The sequence below is a fragment of the Homalodisca vitripennis genome, chromosome X (genome assembly GCF_021130785.1).
Source record: "Homalodisca vitripennis isolate AUS2020 chromosome X, UT_GWSS_2.1, whole genome shotgun sequence".
Taxonomy (NCBI): Eukaryota; Metazoa; Arthropoda; class Insecta; order Hemiptera; family Cicadellidae; genus Homalodisca; species Homalodisca vitripennis.
The window spans coordinates 90,337,908-90,355,294 of NC_060215.1; the positions used below are offsets into that span (position 1 = coordinate 90,337,908).

Genomic DNA, 17,387 nt, shown 5'->3' on the forward strand with positions numbered 1-17,387 from the left:
CGAAATGTATAAACCAACCAGAAGTGAGCCCTCCTGGAGGCATGTGCGTTGATATATTGTATACTTTTTATTTTAAAAAGTGATTTGATGGCTCAGCGTTAGTGAAGCATATCACTCGAGGGGCTGGAAAATATGTATTTCTCTTTACTTGTCTGTCTATCTGTTCGCACAATGTCTTGAAAACTAACTGACCTATACTTTTTAAATTTTACATGAAAATTCATTTTAATATTAGCAACACTGAGTTCGATTACAGTGTCTATCACTTCATGAGATTTGGCTGAGGTTAGCAGTTATTTTTACATTGGTCATATGGGTAACCATGATGGCAACGAGAAAATAGCAGAATAAATAAATTTTGAAACTAACTGTGTACAATAATTTGAGATTTTAGCAAGTGACATTTGTATTCATACAGTAAAACGAAAATATAATAGACTGTAATATAAAAAATCGGTGAATGTTTCACTTCAATGCACTCTTGCGTTGTAATACTAGCTCACCCAAACTTTTATTATTTTAACACTGCTCTACAATCTGTCGTAGGCCCACTAGTAAAAAATGTGAATGTATCATGTGGCGAGATATCTCAAGAAAGATTTTATCTCTAGACTTTAAATTTGGGATTACGGTTCATTTCTACAAAGACAAGAATGGGTTGAATGGGTACATAGTGAAGCATGATATGTGAAACATGGAGTGATGACTCATTACCTTGTAATTATATAGGTCTTTAGCGATATTAACACCAGTTTTAATGCATTGAAAGATCTAAATGATAAATTTTAAATTTGAGTTGTTCTCAAACAGTGTCGTAGCCAGCAGGAGGATATCGGGATGACGAAAGAAATTTAAATAACAAATTTTTTTTACTTTTAGTTTGTTTTTATCTTTCTAATCTTATAAATAAAAATTAATCGTTAAATGTGCTTCTAAGCACTAATCTCGTAAACGACTAGGCCATTTTGGCTAATTCTTTTTTACGATATTCATTGGAGTCCGATAAATGGTTTTAGGGAGAGAATATCAGAAAAGATTTCTGGAATACTTGAGAATTTGGAATAATAATTATAATATTTACGAAAAACAATCCAATTTAACTAACAGTAAACACCTTTAAATGAAGCTTAACAAACAAACAAACATTTGTTTACACTTAAATTTTAGAAAATACTAATTACACAGTGGTAGTAGTATTGTGCAGATTAGAAAGGCAAAGTTACTATCTAATTTTTATTACAGATTTCAACTGTGACCATTAAACTATCTAATGTACAAGTATAGGAAATACTATTTAAATGTTATTATAAATGCCACATTAATAAACAAAGCTGTGAATGTTTGCACTTAAAGTACCCGAAACTGGTTGGTTCCTTTGACTTAGTATATAATATTTTTACTGTGATATCAGGAAAAATGGGGGAATGGATACAAATATGCCTCAACGACTTATTCTTTTCTAGACTACAGTCTGAAAAAGAACAAAAATTATATCTCACAAAGCTTATTATAAACGATTATTTAGAAATTTTAAATGAAAATAGCTGAAACAACTGTATATTATATCCCTTATACCGGAAGAAGAAAATAAGCGACCAAAGTCATATTTTTAAGCTTTTGCATGCATATATTTTCTTGATCGGGGTAAAAAATCAAAATCTAATATACTACCTAAAATACTGAAGACCAGAAATAGACGCTTTCCATCTAAGTTATCTTCCAAAACCTACACATGTACATATTTTCTTGATCTGTGCAACAACGCAAACTCAACTATGAAACTGTAAATAAGTTAGACAAGAAGTAATTTAAACGGCTGAAATAGATACATTTAACCACAGTAACTTTTCATTCTTACATAAGTATATTTATTTTCTTCGTCGTAATGAAAAAGCAAACCCAATTATCGCATTTGAAGTATCTTAGACCGGAAATAGATTACAAGGGTCAGTAGTAGACATATTGACTACAAGTTGGGCTTGAAAACCAACATATGTATATATTTTCTTTATAAGGACAGGGCAAACTTAACTGTGGCACCGTATTAGACAGTATGAGCGGTGGGAATAGGCGCTTTTAGACCGTTTGTTGGTAAACAGGCCATAGACCATCTTTAAACTCCTTCTCAGGTATATTATTTTCTTAATGGGACAATAAGACAAACTCAATACTGGATATATCTTTCAACGGATGTAAACTGAAAGGGCCGGAGTATATGTTTTTTTACCAAATAAGACTTGTTTGAATTTCCTTGATTGGGATATTAAGAAAGGGACTCAAGTATGGCGTCAGAAATGTAATGTAATTAAACAAAAAATATATACTTCGACACGTGCAAAACCTGAAATAAGCCAATACAATTTTTATTTGACTTTTAAATCTCCCACGGGCATTAAAATAATAATTACCAGATATATGCCTACATTTTAAGTGAAAAAATTGTCTTCCATCATATTAGATCATAAATAATTTCACTAAGAAGGACGCTCTTAGATCTTGAAAATTGTGTACGAAGCCGCGGGTAACAAATGTAGTAAACAAATATAGTAATAATTGTTAAGTACTTTTGGATTATTTACATGCTGATTAAGAAGCAGCAAAAAATTCTTTGCCACCAGAGGTGGAAAAGGGCAGCAAATTTAGGGCTTGTCCCCTGGAAAAATATGTAGCTAAAGGCTCTAGTTAAGATGGTATTAAAAATTAAATTTTCCATCAGGGATATTTGGGAACCCAGTCAGTACATACAAAACTTAAAATAACAAAGCCTCTCTGCTACCAGTTTATACAACACAACTAACAATATTTGTAGGAAACAAATTGAAGCCAACAATTTTGTTGGATCTCCTTTGTCAACTTTCAAACTGCCACAAATAAGTACGGCTTTATCGTTATACAATGACCATGCCACTACCCCTATTATGTGTTATAAAAAACTAAGTATACTATCCAGATAGCCCTTATAGTTTATAATTCATTTGTACAAAGGCTCTAGCCACATAATTGTTTATCAAATAAAGTTTCAGTTTAAATAGTTCAAACAGTATTGATATTCTTTGTTTGAAGGTTATTTTTGACGATGGAAGGATTGTGAAGGAAACAGGATTTTTCCGGACATTTGCCATTATTGTTCAGTGAAACAAAAAATCAGTAACACTACGTTTCGAGATCTGCGATCTGATCTCTTCTTCAGGGAAAGAACTAACCTAATACATAATTACAAACTAGGTTAAAATAAACAAATCTTACCAAAGCGTTGTGGCACGCCTAAGTCAGGAATCACAACCTACATGTTGTTTGTCAACTTCACTAACTCTATAAACATGCACTTAGTAAAAAACTATACCAAACATTAATCATTAAAAATTAACTACGGAATACAGGTCACAATACGTCTTCATTCGTCTACTAACCACCTACGACTGACCAGAGGGACTAGCCAATGGTAATCGTCACGGCTGGCTAAAACAAGATGGCGGAAATAAAAAGGAAGGGAGACAGGAATGGGCCCTTTCGTTACTATTGGTTCATACGAGATGAACTTCTTAAAACCATATTGTGACTCTGCATTGGTTTATTACAAATATCTGATGCGTTTGATACTTTTGGTTTTCTCTTTAGTTCATTTTTTAGAATTGGCAACCAAAGCGGCCTAATCTCGACTGATGGTTGACTGATTGGTTGGTCTGCCATTTTAATGTATGTTGCCTCAATTAATTTCCTTTTGAAGAAATTTGGTTCCCGATGTATTATGTTGGCTTCATCCCAATTCATATGATGGTCTTCGGACCAACAGTGGTGTGCAATTTTTTCACTTTTCTGTGAGACCCTTTCTCGTGTTTTCTTTGTGCTCTTTTTATCCTTACGTTTAGTGGTCTTTTTTCTCGCCTATGTATCCCTATTGCAACTACAATTTATACTGTAAACACAGTTTTTGGAATCCTGTGTGTCATTTTTTGGTTTTGTTTTTACGAGACTTTGTCTAAGAGTGTTGTGTGTTTTAAACGCGGTTGTAATGTTGAACTCTCTACCTACTCTTCTAATTTTCTCAGATAATCCCGGCACATAAGGGATTGACATAAACACAAATTTATCACAATTCTGTTTTTCTGACTCAGGAATGATTCTTCTGGTTCGTTTGCACTTATTTATTACTAATTGAGGGTATCTATTGCTTCTGAGATCCGATTCAATTTTCTTATATTCTTCTTTTTTGTCCATCTTTGTCTGAGCACAAGCTCTTTGCTCTATCAAACAACGAGTTGCTACTCCTTCTTTGACAGATTTTTGATGGTTGGATTGATAATTTAAATATTTTCCTGTGTGTGTTATCTTTCGAAAAACAGTTGTCTGAGATCAGACAAGAGATGAAGAAGAGATCAGATCGCAGATCTCGGAACGTAGTGTTACTGATTTTTTGATTCACTGAACGATGGCAAATGTCCGGAAAAAACCTGTTTCCTTCACAATCCTTCCATCGTCAAAAATAACCTTCAAACAAAGAATTGATTCTCGGTACGGACCCGTAACCAGTAAACAAATCAAAGACCTTGAGAGATTGCATCTTAAGTTAACTAAACACATTAATCATTTAACATTTTTGCATAAATGTAAGGTTGAAAACCTTATGCCTATAGGGTTAACTCTAAAAACTCCTTTTCATAGTAGGAAAACCAGTAAAATTTTGTCTTCTGCTTCTAAATCATTACTTAAAGAAAGAATTGCATATCATCATCGTGAAAGATGCCTCCTCCAAAATAGTATTGAGTGTAAAAAAACTGAATACACTGATCGGTACAGAATTCAACAACATTCTCGAAAGCATCCAAAATAGATGTAAAAAAGTTTCTGAAACAGATAAGAAAAAGAAAATCTCCAAACTTGAAAAAATTAGGCCCAAAAAATGTGATTGGCCTAAAGATGGCAACGTGAATACGGATGCAAATAATAAAAATGTAATCAACCTCTCTTCAAAAATCCTCAATGAAGCGGAAATAGCAGTCTTAACCAAGGGTTTAAACTTTTCTGTGGTACAAAAATCAGTAAAGGCACTGGATTTCGTAGCTGGAATCGAGTCGGCTGTTTCACAGTTATCTGAGGAACAGGGTGACCGGTTTCGTTGTGAGGGCAGTCTTTTACTCAGAAAAATTCCCCCCACAAAACCCAATTTAACAATAGAGGAGAAAAAGGCCATGTCGATCCTTGGGAAAGACGTACGGTCAAAATCTTACCAGCCGATAAAGGCAACGCTACTTTTGTACTTGACTCAGTAGCGTATAAAGAAAAGATTGCGGAAACTTTAAATACTGGCAAATTATACAGTTTTAAATAAAGACCCGACTGATTCATTTGAATGCAAAGTAGCAAACACCTTAAGAAAACATAAAGAATTTTTTTCAGATAAATTTAGATCTAAATTAACTTCTCACCACTCCAAAATCCCCCATATGTATTTCCTTCCCAAAATCCACAAACCTACCATCCCTCTCCGGCCCATCATTAGTTCTCGTGATTCACCTTGCAGGGAATTGTCTAAAGTCCTCTTGGACATCTTAACACCATTGGTAGGAAAAACTGACTCTTTCATCAAAAATTCCAGGGATTTTGTAGAGAAGTCAAAATCCCTAAAGTTGAATGAAACTGACAAACTGGTAAGTTTTGATGTCAAAAGTCTATTTACGAATGTATCAGTTCCAGAAACTCTCGGAATTATTAAATCACGTCTCAAAGAAGACCAAACATTAAAGGATAGAACTAAACTTTCCGTGCCAGTAATTATGGAACTGTTAGAACTATGCACTCAATGCAATTATTTTGAGTTAGAGGGTAAAATTTACCGTCAAGATGAGGGGATGGCAATGGGTTCTCCACTGTCTCCTATTTTCGCCAATATCTTTATGGAGGAATTTGAGCGAAAAGCTTTGGCTTCAGCTCAGTTCAAACCGAAGATTTGGTGGAGGTATGTGGATGATACCTTTGTTATTTTTTCTCATGGAGACATTGAATTAAATCATTTTTTGAATCACATTAATAGTATTTCTCCTTCCATCCGCCTCACAATGGAAGTGGAAGTCCAAAACAAGCTTCCCTTTTTGGATGTGTGTGAATTAAGAGATAGGGATGTCCTTAAGACAACTGTTTTTCGAAAGATAACACACACAGGAAAATATTTAAATTATCAATCCAACCATCAAAAATCTGTCAAAGAAGGAGTAGCCTACTTGTTGTTTGATAGAGCAAAGAGCTTGTGCTCAGACAAAGATGGACTAAAAGAAGAATCTAAGAAAATTGAATCGGATCTCAGAAGCAATGGATACCCTCAATTAGTAATAAAGTAAGTGCAAACGAACCAGAAGAATCATTCCTGAGTCAGAAAAACAGAATTGTGATAAATTTGCGTTTATGTCAATCCCTTATGTGCCTGGATTATCGGAGAAAATTAGAAGAGTAGGTAGAAAGTATAACATTAGAACCGCGTTTAAAACACACAACACTCTTAGACCTAAGTCTCGTAGAAACAAAACCAAAAAATGGCACACAGGATTCCAAAAACTGTGTTTACAGTATAAAATGTAGTTGCAATAGGGAATACATAGGCGAGACAAAAAGACTAAACGTAAGGATAAAAGAGCACAAAGAAAACACGAGAAACCCTCACAGAAAAGTCAAAAATTGCACACCACTGTTGGTCCGAAGACCATCATATGAATTGGGATGAAGCCAACATAATACATCGGGAACCACATTTCTTCAAAAGGAAATTAATTGAGGCAACATACATTAAATTGGCAGACCAACCAATCAGTCAACCATCAGTCAAGATTAGGCCGCTTTGGTTGCCAATTCTAAAAAATGAACTAAAGAGAAAACCAAAAGTATCAAACGGATCAGATATTTGTAATAAACCAATGCGGAGTCACAATATGGTTTTAAGAAGTTCATCTCGTATGAACCAATAGTAACGAAAGGGCCCATTCCTATCCCCCTTCCTTTTTATTTCCGCCATCTTGTTTTAGCCAGCCGTGACGATTACCATTGGCTAGTCCCTCTGGTCAGTCGTAGGTGGTTAGTAGACGAATGAAGACGTATTGTGACCTGTATTCCGTAGTTAATTTTTAATGATTAGTGTTTGGTATAGTTTTTTTACTAAGTGCATGTTTATAGAGTTAGTGAAGTTGACAAACAACATGTAGGTTGTGATTCCTGACTAAGGCGTGCCACAACGCTTTGATAAGATTTGTTTATTTTAACCTAGTTTGTAATTATGTATTAGGTTAGTTCTTTCCCTGAAGAAGAGATCAGATCGCAGATCTCGAAACGTAGTGTTACTGACTTTTTGTTTCACTGAACAATGGCAAATGTCCGGAAAAATACTGTTTCCTTCACAGTATTGATATTTTTTGCTTTAGTAAAAAAAAACTTCTGATTATTATAAGAATATTACAACATTTTCAAGTGCAAAAGAAATCACCTTTGATACTTTTTACTTGTAATAAAAAACATACCATGTAAGGTATACTTTAGTTTTATATTCTTATTCTTGTTTCTTAGATTTCAATGATAGCTAACATATAGTGGGCTGAAAACTAGTAGGAATATTACACAGAAGCTTAAGATTTGTTGTTGACTTAGTTTCAACAGAAGGATCCAAATGAAATGAACTATTAAATTGAAATGTTGTAACCTCTAATCTCAAGCAGTTTAAAATTATAGATATTAAATAATAAATATATAATCCACAAAACAAAGTTACTACATATTATGCTGCTATTGCAGAATAATTTAGACCCTTTATGTCAAATAATGTACATTGTTATTTAACTTATAAGGTGAACAAACTTCAATTGTTGTGTGAAACTTACAAAAATGCTTATACCACTTATGAAATCTTGTTGTTTATAAATCCTTAGACCCACAAGATATTATGCCATTCCTTTCATTAAGACATAAAAGTTTTAAACATTTTTCAATAACTGGAGAGGGTGTTTAAATGAGGCAGAGTTCATTATACTTACAACCCAAGAGTAGTTGTGAGCAAATCAATAACAGTAAATTAACTTGTATGTTTAGCCTATATAAAACTTTGCTCAAAAGTTCTTTTACCAAAGACTTTTCATATATCTAAAAGACAAATTGAAAAGATTCACTCTTAATTAATTTCTTAGGGTGGTCACTCTGTTGCACTGAGCTAAACTAGTTGAGCTGAATGGTTTGGGCAGGTAATAATATTAATTTAATTTGACTGATAATTAGTTGATTACACATTAGTAATTTCTGTACACTTTGTACTAAAGGATAAAATATAGAAGAGTCTCCACTCTAAATATATGGTATTTTTTCTGGTGAGTCCATTTTACTATTAAGCTAAAATACCGAAAATTTAGTGATGTCATCATTTTAGTATAATAATGTATTTATAATAAAATGTTGAATTATACAATATTGAGTTTTAAAGTTTCTGTAATTGTTCCCATATACACGCATGGATTCCTTGAATAGGGATTTTCTGTTCATGCAGTTGGCAACACTACCTACTTATGAAAATTCCAAACCATTTGGCATTTTTTCCTTTACATCTGATGAAAGGTACAGGTTGTTTTTGACAGTCTTGTTCTTATTCTTCAGAATATAAAATTTTTTATTTAGAGCAATGTCCCATAATCCCATTCTGCATTTTGGGGATAAATAACAATCTGAGACCCTTGAGATGTTAGAAAATGAATATGGAAATGATGAAATGAAATAACAATGCAAGTGGTATAAGCATTTTTGTAAGTTTCGCACAACCATCGAAGTTCACCTCTTAGGTGAAATGAAAATGTACATTCTTTGTGATAACTGTAACAATCAAATTTAATATTACATTAGATAATTGGTATCCGTTTATATTATGTTAGTCAAAAATATAATTAATTTATAACATTCAATAACAAATGTAATTATCTTAGTTGTAAGTAAATTATAACATTCTTTAGTAGTCTATCAACATTTACTTGCCGTTTGGTTAAAAAATAGCATCAACAATTTTAAAAGAAATTTTAACTGTGGTTACATCTGTTCATGGCAACATAAACAAATACTACGTCACTACAGAAGGTATAATATACATAAAATAATGAGGCAGTTGACAGCTTAACAAAATATGGCCCACTAGAAATAATGGTTATTAAATTCTATGGTTGTTCATTGCTTTAGAAAGAAATAAGTAACAGTCCGTTCCAAAATAAAAGAAAAAGCATGGCACCAATTAGGTGCATGGCTGTCTCGGATTTTAGTCATACCACTAATAATATCAATGTTTGACAGGCAAATGAGAAAATAAAGGCCGGAAAAAGATGAGTTTCACATTATTAACCATTATCAACTACTTTTCTCGCATGGGGTAATATTTCCTTGTTTTACATCTGTGCTGAGGGTCACGTGATCTTGTGACAGTGAGTCAACCTTATATTGTTGCTGCTGACGTCAGCCCTTGTGCAATCTTTGAATACATAAAATAACAATAAAATCAAGGAAAATTTACCCAAATAAGACATTTTTGCTAATTTAGACCCTCTGAAAATAAAGTTGATGGCGAGATACGAAAAACATACCTGGAGTTAGTATCCATCACGAAAATATCAAATTCTAGAGGATCTAATCACAAATGTCTACGCCCATTACTGATAGCTAGGGAACACAACTTGGCAAAGCAAACAAATATTGTAAATTTATCTAACCATAATATCTTACTATCTTTCAAGAAAAGAAGTTCCATTTTTACTGTAATAAAATTCATTATTTTTCATATTAATCACCTAAAACCTTACATTCTTTTGTTCAAGGGGAACAATTGTAATGGGTTGATAACGAAAATCTAGTTACCAGTGTGGATACAAATAATTTTGTAAATAATGAAAACAAATTTAACCAAAGTTTCTACAAACAAATAAATACTGTAAAAAACAAAACATAAGTTGGTAATTCTAAGCAATATATGGGTCAACCTCGATTTTTCTCATATTACAATATAATGTTCCAATAGTCAATTAGAAAAGGAAATGACTAGAATTTCTTGCCGGAAAGCAGTTATAGGGAGCAGGCAACCGCCAGACGGTCATATATTGCTTGGAGTTACCTATAAGTGATCAGGCGCACTGACGTGATCTGGGCTTCAAATTTGGAACTACTCGAGTTAATTTTTTTCTAAAAGAGCAAGCAGCGCAAAGCGCTGCGCAGCGGGCAGGCATCGTGCGTGATTCTTTTTTTTATTAATAATTTCTGATAAATTGTTATTACATATTACAATATAATGTTGTTAATGTATGTAAAACAATTTTAAACACATAATTACATGCTGGAAAGTAAAGTAAACCAATATAATCCGCCCAATACAAAATCTCCGTAAAAATCTGGTAAAGGAATCTGTGTCATTCCTTTGGCCTGAATCAATTCAGTATATACGAAGATCACGCACGATGCTTGCCCGCTGCGCAGCGCTTCGCGCTGCTTGCTCTTTTAGAAAAAAAAAATTAACTCGAGTAGTTCCAAATTTGAAGCCCAGATCACGTCAGTACCCCTGATCACTAATAGGTAATTCTCGCGGTTGCCTGCTCCCTATAACTGCTTTCCAGCAAGAAATTCTAGTCATTCCCTTTTCTAATTGACTATTGGAACATTATATTATAATATGAGTTGCCTGCTCCCTATAACTGCTTTCCGGCAAGAAATTCTAGTCATTTCCTTTTCTAATTGACTATTGGAAACATTATATTGTAATATGAGAAAAATCGAGGTTGACCCATATATTGCTTAGAATTACCCATAAGTTTAATAGATAAGCAAAACTAATGTTACGGTACCATAACTTCCTAATTTCGTATGTACGTACAGTCAACCTACAAACCACCTGGTAGCTTCCAATCACTTAAAACGTTTTTTTCTGATATTAAAATAACAGATGATTACGTAACAAACTCATACTCATTGTGTCTGTGTTTGTTGTTTACACACAGATTATAATAAAAATAATAGATAACAAGTTGATTTTTCCATTACAATTATTAAAAAACATAGTTATTTGTGATTCACACCCTTTAAAACCATATATAGTATTGTTTAGGATGAGCAAAATATGCTTATAATGTTAAAAATTTGATTAGTCACTTCAGCCGTTATCTTCACTGATACCGTTTGATCTTTTCTGAATCTAAAATAGGCATCAATATTTACCTGGCCTTCAAAAGGCTCTCTTAATGGTTGACAAGCTCATACACATCATGCTAAGCAGCCTGATCCTCAAAGAGCCTATTTAAGACTTATTTATAACCCAAAGAACATAAACTTTGTTGAAAGAAGACATGCTATAGAGCGGAACGTTGCATAGGCTCCTGTCTTCCAGACAAGATACCATCACTAGTATTGTTTCGTTGGCATGATTAATGGTTTACAAGTAACTCCGACTCCACTAGTCTGCTTGACATAGTGAAATCCCATTTCTATCATGCCACATAGCATTGCATATCTTAAGTGTATGTTTTCTCTTCACAAATTAGTACTCATTGATACAAAACCTAACCTCTCTAAACCAAATCTCTAATATAATCATTATAATCAGGAATCTCTTCTGGCATATTTAAATTAATAAATAAACCAACACACATTGTAAATTATATGTTTTATGTTAAGGAATACAATTTAATTATTTTTAAATAGGCTAAAGTATTAATGATACTAATCAAGAACAAATTACGTGATTCTGTTAGAATACTTCCAATTTCAATCAAGTTTCTAAAATATCTTTATTGTTTTACAATAACTACATGTGTATAAGTGAATATCAAGATAATATGAAATCATTAAAATACACCTACCCATTTCATTCAAAGGCCACAAGTCCCACAGGCTTCGGATCACAGGTAGGCGGCCATTAAATTAGATGTTAGTGGATGATTGGTTTTATGATGATACCAACGATTGATTGATGAATTGAATTCAATGAGCTTGCAGAGTAGAAAAACGACCGGGTTTTGTACTTTTAACATGGAGTATATTCTAATATCACATAGTATTCTTTATACTATGTAAACTGATAAGTACTCAATGTGATTAAAAGTAGTTTCTTCTATGTGCATAATGGTATTTCACATCAGTACTATAAAAATACTATATTTGATCAACTATAATGAAAACAAATAAGGAATCTGGTTAACCAGACACGGTACCACAAATCCTTAAGTGCACAAAATAAGGTATTACTTAATGTTACGAGAGAGATTGCAATAAATTAAACTAAAATTCTAGAGCGGAGGACCAAACGATTTTGGGAAAGAGAGAAGACAAACATGCGGCCCAGGAGGACCAAATGACGTTAGTTGAGAGATTGCAATAAAATTAAAATCTAAGAATCCTATCCAGAGGACCAAACAATATTACGTGAGAGAAAGAAAGACACAAACAATGCCGTGTGAAAAGATAAATAAAATGAATCAATCAGTTATTTTAGAATAATTACTTTACAAGCGTTTAGAGGACCAGTCTGGGTATCCAGCTTCCGACGATTTTAACGAAGACAATTAACAGAACAATTTGACAATTTAAGGATAAGAAATTTCCCGGAATGTGCCAAAGAAGTCACTCACCAAGAGCAGTTGTCTTTCACGAGTACCTCCAAAACAGGAGTCCCTGGAACAGGTGCACGAGATCAGAGGTAGATGAGACCAGAGAGAAATCCAGAGGTCCACAGTGGCAGATAGTCCACGTTCGCGGGAGAACATGCACTTTAACACGCATAACGGGGCACATAAAGGGTAAACAAGGGGTAAAAACATAGGTAAAACAATAAAAGAGAACGGTGAGTTAGAGAGGGTGAGATAGGATAATGTACAGAGCAGTAAATATGTGCAGGAGATACATAGACATAGAAGTAATGAAGAGGAGAGGTATGTCTTGTCGGGGAGTGACAACGGACATGCTGCCGGTTCAAGAGATACAATCCCACTGCCTCAGCGGCGTGGGTGGTGGTGGATTGACCTTGATAAATTTAGAACTGGTCAATAGCTGTTTCCTCTCGTTCTCTCATTGATTAAACTTAATGCTTAATAAAACAAAAATAATACCAAATGTAATTCTAACTAAACACTTAAAATGAAAATTAATTTAAAACTTTACAGAGGTTTAGAAATTCTTGATGAACTACAATACAGTATAAGTTGGTGATTAAAAATGGATTTCAACGCCGAACGAGTCTAATTTAAAATGATGAGATTGGTAAAGATCGGTGATTTTTAAACAGAATTCTACAACCTATTTATATTCTGTCCAGACATTCGTAGTTTGTGGAGGATTATAAAGCCAGCCAAAGCTCCTTTCACATGCACTCACAGTTCTAATGGTCAGCCCTCTGAATAATTGACTGTGTTCCCGGTGTACAACGATTAGATTTGCCAGTTCTGATTTAATTCAGTTAATTTTATTAAGTATGTGATCTTATTACAAAAATAAAAAAAATATCCCAAATACAGTTACTTATAACACATTAAAGCTTCATTTTAAATGTAGGGGGTTGGATTAAAACCCTTATTCCACCAACTTAACACGTCACATACATGTTACGTGTAAACTCATTTATAAAATGTGTCCATAAAGATAGCATATTTAATACAATTATTTCAATTCAATAACAAATAAAATTCTAGGTTTTGTTCGTTATGCTGTTCGTTTGTTGCATAGTAGCAAAGTTTGTAAAAATCTACTTAGTAGAGTAATGATATGACCAACTGCGAGTGAAGTGGCAATGGCTCGGAGAACAAAATATAATTGCCCTAAGGAAGATAAAATAATAAACTTACACTTATTTATATCGGAGACAACATGATGAGAGCGTATAACTGATAAAGGTAAGGGTAAGTTTCCATTCACTAGTAGTTTCTTTTGAAGGGTGGAAACAGCTTAAAAATACTCTGCAAAGTAAACAAGTCTTGTCGGCTGAGCCAAGGGTATATAAGTTATTTACATACTAACAACTACCCTCACCCCGTGGTTGTTTATCATTGACCGGAATATTCCCAAAGGCGCGATATATATCTAGATTTCTCATTTTTCTTAAATAAAAGCAAAAATTGAATGTGTCAATTGCAATCTGCTACATTTAGAATTAAGGAAAAAGTTCCTTAAGATAACCTGCATTACGGTTTTATCGTTAGCAGGCCACACGCTGTGATGCAAATATGGCGTTGTCGGCATGCACTGATAATATCATTCATGTAGTTGGCATATTATTAGTGTATACTATTTCACTTCCAACGGTAAATCCAATGTACAATAATTTTAAAAGAAAATCTATCAATATAAACATAACCATATTATGTTAAATTAGAATATTAAATAGGTTTACTACTTAAAGCAGGACAAAGATAATTTTAGTAAAGAAACATAAATATAGTAATAAATTAATAAATAACAATAATAAATATATGAGAACTATAATAACACAGCATTAAGTTATAATAACAAATAAGTGGTAAGGTAAAATATAGGTATAAAATGTAAGATGTACTTCCTTATATAACAAATACTCTAAATTAATAACAACAATAATAAATAAATATAAAATATACGTATACATATCAAACAGGTTTGAGAAGAAAACAGTAAGTTAAACTAGAAGCCTAGATAACAGACACTAAAACCGGATTTAAAATATAACAGGATTGTATGAGAGGTTGAGTATGTGCGCGCGTGTGCGCGCGCATACGTACAACTGTACAACACGCTACCACTAAACAAAACAGACAGCTTAAGAGATTTCCCTTAAAGAGGTTAAGATTTGGTGCAAAAAAGTCTAAATGAGGGGCAGCTACATTTCCTAGGCGTTGGATCTTACTCAGAGCACCATCAAAGTCATAGTTACTGATAGTAGACCTCCTACAAAGAAGCTCCCTTGATCTTGTTCCAGAAGAGCAGTGGAATGCAATACGGCTGATAGTGGGTGGGCTGTCAATCATTCCTGTGATGACGTTATACAAGAACTGGACATCCTGATCATTCCTTTTGCAAGTTAGCGAATGGAGTCTCAGAAGATTCCAACTATCATTAAGAGGAACCTGTATATGGAAAACCCAAACGATAACCAATCAATCGTAGGAATCGAATTTGTATGTGTTCCAACTGTGTTGCAAGAGTAACTTGATTAGTGGTCCTCACTACACTACAGTATTCTGAAATAGGTCTCACGTGAACACAATATAGCACTTTCAGGGAATATCAAATCAAATCATTTTTATTGCGAATACATTATTTTACAATTGCGTAGCAAACGTAAATGTATTACATTCTAAGATTTTTCACATTCAAACCATAAATGACCTAAAGCAGGGAAAGCACTGGACCGATTAAGAATCCCTGATTTGCACTGTGACGGCCCATTAAGAAAGCCCCTGACCATTTGACACTGTGAGGTTAATATTATTATTGACCAGTGAAGTACTACAGTATTTATATTGTAGTATTACCAACCAACGATTCTTCATTGTTCCTAACAGTAAAATGTAAGTACTATTACGTACAAAATATCTACCGTCACCTGAATTATTAAAAGGAAATAAGGAACAGTGATTATTATATATTTATTTAGTAAGATATAAGTCCAAGTAATAGTTGCTCGGAATATTCTAGTTGATCTCAACTGAGTTGTTAAGCGGAAGTAGCCCGATACCCGTGGCAGCTTTAGCTGCAGCTGGCTGAGGAATTTGCTGATTCCGCTGATTCCAGCCTGTGTCTGGCCAAGTTGTGTCGTTTCTAGACTCTGTTACGCCCAAGTAAATCGTTTGGGAGCAGCACCGTACGGAGTCTAGTCCGCCATTTTAACAAAAATTTGTAGCGAAAAAGTATGTGCGTGGAGTGAGTTGATCGCCGGTACTCGAACGTAACGCGTCGCTCCGTGTTTGCCCTTCCCTCTAAAATCTTAAATTTTTAACCTACTGTTTCGTTGATGAGTGATTAATATATTTTAAAATTACAGTTTAGGGAATGTGAATAGTATTGTAATAATTATTAATGTGAAAGATTAAATTAAAATCAGATTTTTGCGGCCAACTAGTTTTCTGATTATCTAATTCCCAAGTCCCGTCTCGTCCGTTACAAGTGGTGTCAGGTGTGAAGGTGCGGTTCAAAAGTCCGTGATTAAATTGTTTCCACGTTTCTGCGAGTCCTACGGAGCTGAGAAACCCTGTGGAGATGGGACTACGGATCATCAGATATTCCAGTAAGTAAAAATAATCTATTTCGCTTAACCTCAGCTAGCAGATTAATTAATACGTAGTATTTCTATTCAAAATTTATTTTGTATATTTTTAGAGGAAGGGCACAGATATTAATCAATTAGTTGAAATTTGAACATAATCTGGTAATATATTATCAATTTAAATTAAAGCATATTTGGAAAACGTATTTAAATTTGATAGTAATGCATTGATTTAGGCATCAGCTCAGACTATCATAAAGGCAGTGAAGCCTCACAGTCCACGTTAACTGCTACTTATTCTTAGTTAACAGTATTTTAACTATAACCCTAACTTGTTTAACATACAATAGAAGCTTTTAAACTAACCTAGTATTAGTATAAACTAATATTAGAATAACCATACCTAGTGTGTTAAAGTGCGTTGGACGCCGTCTGGGCGTCATTGAAAATGGCTGATAATTAATTATAATTGATTGATTGAATTTAATGTCAAATTAAAATAAATAGAATAATAATAACTTGAGATGTCGACTCTGAAAAATATAGAGTCGCATTGTGGCTAATTTTCCATGTCAGGTCAAAAGACGTTAACGCATTTGACATACTATAGAAATTAATTAATTATTGATTGTTTATTATTTATTATTGATTGCGATAGTATGAACTTACAACATAAGTAGTAGAATCACAAGGAAAATTAGAATTGAACGGTTACCGATTCAATGAGTGATAACTAGCTATTCTATGATAATTTCGGAATTTAATTCGATATTTTGATCTAAGGACTTAGTCAAAATTTTTGGACTTTACTGATTACTCTAGGGTGCCTATGGCGGTGTGAGGAATAGCTTAGTGACTAATTCAATATTAAAACTTGTTATTGACTTAAAAGTTTATTCAAAAATCGGAAACTAAATTTATCGAATTTTAAATTTAAAATATTAAGCGCTACGTGGACTTAGGCGTATAACTGTGATGATTAGTTAGACATTTGAAGAGATATGGCGTGAGGGTATGATTTAATGACGAGTAATTAAAAAAAATTAATTGATTAATTGAACGTGACAATTTTTAAAATTATTTGAAAAGTTGAGTTAGTGTATGGAATTTTCATTTCCCCTTTGGAATTTAGTATTGGCATACACTATGAACGCGTATCTCTTGAAAA

At 33.5% G+C, this 17,387-nt stretch overlaps 1 protein-coding gene across 2 annotated transcripts in view; it reads right to left on the reverse strand.

The window, feature by feature from the left end:
• LOC124369335 (DNA-binding protein RFX5-like) overlaps positions 1-11,964 on the reverse strand; it is a 73,198-nt gene extending 61,234 nt beyond the window's left edge. For both annotated transcript variants that reach the window (XM_046827301.1, XM_046827300.1), the window contains exon 1: positions 11,850-11,964. The gene's annotated coding sequence lies outside the window, so the exon portion shown is untranslated. The remainder of the gene's footprint in view (positions 1-11,849) is intronic.
• Positions 11,965-17,387: the final 5,423 nt, after the last annotated feature.